This window comes from Amblyomma mixtum, chromosome 3 (genome assembly GCF_055824585.1).
Source record: "Amblyomma mixtum isolate Tamu chromosome 3, ASM5582458v1, whole genome shotgun sequence".
Classification (NCBI taxonomy): domain Eukaryota; kingdom Metazoa; phylum Arthropoda; class Arachnida; order Ixodida; family Ixodidae; genus Amblyomma; species Amblyomma mixtum.
The window spans coordinates 234,222,219-234,226,127 of record NC_143014.1 but is presented as its reverse complement, the minus strand read 5'-3'; the positions used below and the strand labels follow the sequence as shown (position 1 = coordinate 234,226,127).

Sequence of the window (3,909 nt, the reverse complement as noted above, 5' to 3'; positions counted from 1 at the left end):
AGCAGGCTGACATCCATAACGCCTAGATTTGCTTTTAACATGCTTTGCCCCAGATTTGCAACGTCAGGACGAAGGCTGTTATTTCGAGAGAAATTAAGAAACTAATCAAGATAATACACAACCACTATAGCGGTCACTAGTGGGAGAAGCCGGATCTCCCACCTCTCCACCAACCACCTCGAAATTCGGCGACTCTGGCCCCTTAATGATGACCAAAAAGTATAACTCTCTGAAAAAGTCACCGTCCTAGCTGAGACAAAAGCACTACAACATCATATCCTGCGAACGCTAGTACAGTTCTTGCTTATCCAAATGAATGAAACTGCGATCACCGGATGCTAATGTATACTTGGCAGCATTTCCTACACTTTTGGCCCCCCTGGTACAGGGCCGTAAGACGATTTCTTACAAGAAGCCAGACATCAATGACAGGGACCTTAGAGCCGGGAGCAGCTCGGATCTCAGGGCTGTGGACGAGAGGTAAGATGACGCCGTAATTCGAACTTGGATCGTGCGGTCCCTGCTTCGACCCATGCCCATTGCCACCATATCCAGTTGCCTTGGGTCAAAAAATCTTGAGTCGTTTCCTGCTCGACAGCTTCCATGGAGAAGTGCCAGCAGATGCTCTATCTTGATGTACAAAACTGCTTGGTGAAGACGACGGCCGGGAACAAAGCGACATTGATCGGGAACAAGGTGACATCAGATTCCCAAAACGAAAGGTGGTGCGCTTGCTTCGCCCGGGCCGAACTGTCACTACGTCCAGCTGTCTTCCCTCAGGATATCTTGAGGCTTCTCCCACTCGGTCGCATCCCTGGAGCAGTGCCAGCAGATACTCTTTCTTCAGGAACAAGTGTCTTGGCGAAGACGGGTACGTACCATGGCGCCACTAGGTGTTGGGATGGCAGCGCCGTTAACCGCGGGCAGGGTGGCACAGGACGCTGACCATGGATTGCGGTGTCCTTGCTCCGACACAAACGCCGTGCCACCTTGTCTAGCTGGCTCTCCTGAGAGTATACGTGGGCTTTTTGCCTTCGATGGCGGCCCTGAAGCACTGCCAGCAGATACACTTTCTTCAGGACGAAGTGTCTCGGGGAAGACGGGGCCCATGGCGCCGATAGGTGTTGAGATGGCAGCGCCATGAAGCGCGGGCAGGGTGGCACTGGACGCCAACCATGGATTGCGGTGTCTTTTCCGACACAAACGCCTTGCCACCTTGTCCAGCTGGCTCTTCTGAGAGTATACGTGGGCTTTTTCTCCTCGATGGCGGCCCTGGGGCATTGCCAGCAGATACTGTTTCTTCAGGACGAAGTGTCTTGGCAAAGACGGTGGCCATGGCGCCGCTAGGTGTTGGGATGGCAGTGCCATGAGCCGCGGGCAGGGTGACATTGGACGCCGACCATGGATTGAGGTGTCCTTGCTCCGATCCAAACGGCTTTCCACCCCGTCCAGCTGGCTCCCCTGAGAGTATGCGGGGGCTTTTTGCCCTCGCTGGCGGCCCTGAAGCTGTGCCAGCAGATACTCTTTCTTCAGGACGAAGTGTCTTGGGGAAGACGGCGACCATGGTCCCGCTAGCTGTTGGGATCTCGGGCGCGGTTGATAGTGCCGCCGTTGAAGGTACCGGGACGACGCTAGACTGAAGAGGAGCGACCAGGTCAGCAAAGTTGTAGAGGGCGGGAGACCTTGAGGTTTTGTGGTGGTTTCATTGCCTCTTGGTAGCTTGACAAGATCACGTCCAGCGGGTTCTGCTGAAGGGGGCGGTGAGTTGGTTGGGGATATAAAAAGGGACAGAGGGCGGGGCGCCGTGATCCTGCTGGGCTTGGGCGATGGCGCAGATGCCGATGGGCTCTTGTGGTTGGGTGGTAGACGAAGGCGGCACATGAGGTCCGTATGAGGGTGTGTCATAGTCACGGACGGCGCAACAGAAAGGTCAAGAACCAGCGAAAAGAGGAGGAGGACAGGCAGGTTGCTGCAACGTTCAGCTGAATGGAACCTCAAATGTTCGAAGAATACTGTCTTCGTTTTCCTTTCCTGGCGGCGCGTGTGCTTGCCACGAGAATAGCGCAGGCGAGATTCCCTCTTTTTGTCTACAAATCATTACGAAAAGAAAATACCTGTTGCATGCAAATTTTTCGAAAGGCATCTTTAGAACGAATTAAGCAAACAAGCGAAGGGGAATGAGGGGCTCGTTATAAATATGAAAGAAGCCAACAGCCACAGAAACCAAGAAGCACAGGGGATTTTTTTATTTATTTATTTATATTGTGGTGTTGATCAATTTAGGATATTACTGAATATGTTATCGCTTAAAGCTAATTGATTAGAACAGCAGAAGAAAAAACAACCACATGCCGCCGGTGGGATCCGAACCCACGACCTCCGAATTATGCGTCCGGTGCTCTACCTCTGAGCTACGGCGACGGCTGTCAAATCTTCTGCTTTCGGGGGTATTTATGTTTACAAGTAACCTAACCTTGCGAGTGTTCATCAGCGCCAGCCACGTTCATAAGCGGCGGACGTAGAACGCCCTGAGTTACCGCAGGTGTGAGGTAGAACGTCATGGAATGGAGAGGGTGCAAGCTGCGTGAGAACCCTTTCATGCTTCCTATGGCGTCAAGGCTGCCAGAAGCGATGCCCTCGCTAAGCAATTAAGCAAACAATCGAAGGCGAATGAGGGGCTCCCACCGGCGGCATGTGGTTGTTTTTTCTTCTTCTGTTCTAATCAATTAGCTTTAAGCGATAACATATTCAGTAATATCCTAAATTGATCAACACCACAATATAAATAAATAAATAAATAAAATCCCCTGTGCTCCTTGGTTTCTGTGGCTGTTGGTTTTTCATATCTTTAGAACCAGTCTTTCGAAGGGCAGGCGGAGTTTAACGTCCAAAATCTGAATGTAGGCTATAGCGTACGCCGCAGTGGAGGGCTCCTGAAGAAGTTTGACCACCTAAGATCCTGTAACGTGCACTGGCTCCAAATAGCCAATTTCTCGTCTACCGAAATGCCGCCACCATGACCGGGATTCGATGCCACGGCCTTTGTGTACTGGAGCTGAACACCACTAAGCTATATCGCGAAGGTTAGCGTTTCTTCACTAGCAGAGACAGAAGAACATCTCTTCGCTTACAGAGACAGTGGAAACTTTATTAAAATTAATTTTCGTTATCGAGTGCTAACTTCTTACTTCAAAAGCCCGGCGCTGGCTGCGACCTCGCGCGCACAGTGGACCAGCAGAAGCTGCTGTCTGAGCAGCAGTGGGAACAGCTAGTGGTCCCACGAAGTTCTTGTGGGCTGTTATGGGTGCTCGTACATTCCAACTCTATGTGGTAGAGAACTCGGAGAGGGGCATGGGGTGATCTGTACAAAAGCTATATGTTAAGACCGATTCACACGACTGACCATTGGCCCGCGGACCAGGCGTCACTTGACGCCCCTCTTCCTGTTCGTCTCGTTCACCTCTGGCCAACGATGTCGGAAACTCGGAAACTATACAGTATATATAGATGGTTTACAGAGCGGAAGCTTGGGTGCCCTATTTGGTCACGTTACCATTCCGCTACCGCCGGTCTTCGGGCCTTCTCGTTTCGACGGCTGCCGGTGCTCTGGTGCCCTGTTGCAAGGCGCTTCTCCGGTTCTCGCAGTGGATAATGAGCTGTGGACAGCGCGAAAGCTCCGTGTGAGTGCGCATAGACGCGTTGGCACTGGAAAGTGTTTGGTTCAACCAGCTTATTTACTCCTTTTCTTCAGACTGCCCATGCATCGGCTCAAATATGACAACAAACCATGGGCAGCTACTTGTGCGTTCATATTTATTCAGTCAATTAATCGTCTGACGCTTTTTGTGGACCGCATAACTTGTTGTCCAACTGCAGATTAAAAGCGGGACAATGCCTGAAAGCTTGCTT

At 51.4% G+C, this 3,909-nt stretch overlaps 1 non-coding gene across 1 annotated transcript; it reads right to left on the bottom strand.

Moving 5' to 3' along the window:
- Nucleotides 1-2,349: 2,349 nt before the first annotated feature.
- TRNAM-CAU (transfer RNA methionine (anticodon CAU)) lies at nucleotides 2,350-2,421 on the bottom strand. Its single transcript has one exon. It is a non-coding gene; the product is annotated as a tRNA-Met (tRNA).
- Between the last annotated feature and the right edge of the window lie 1,488 nt (nucleotides 2,422-3,909).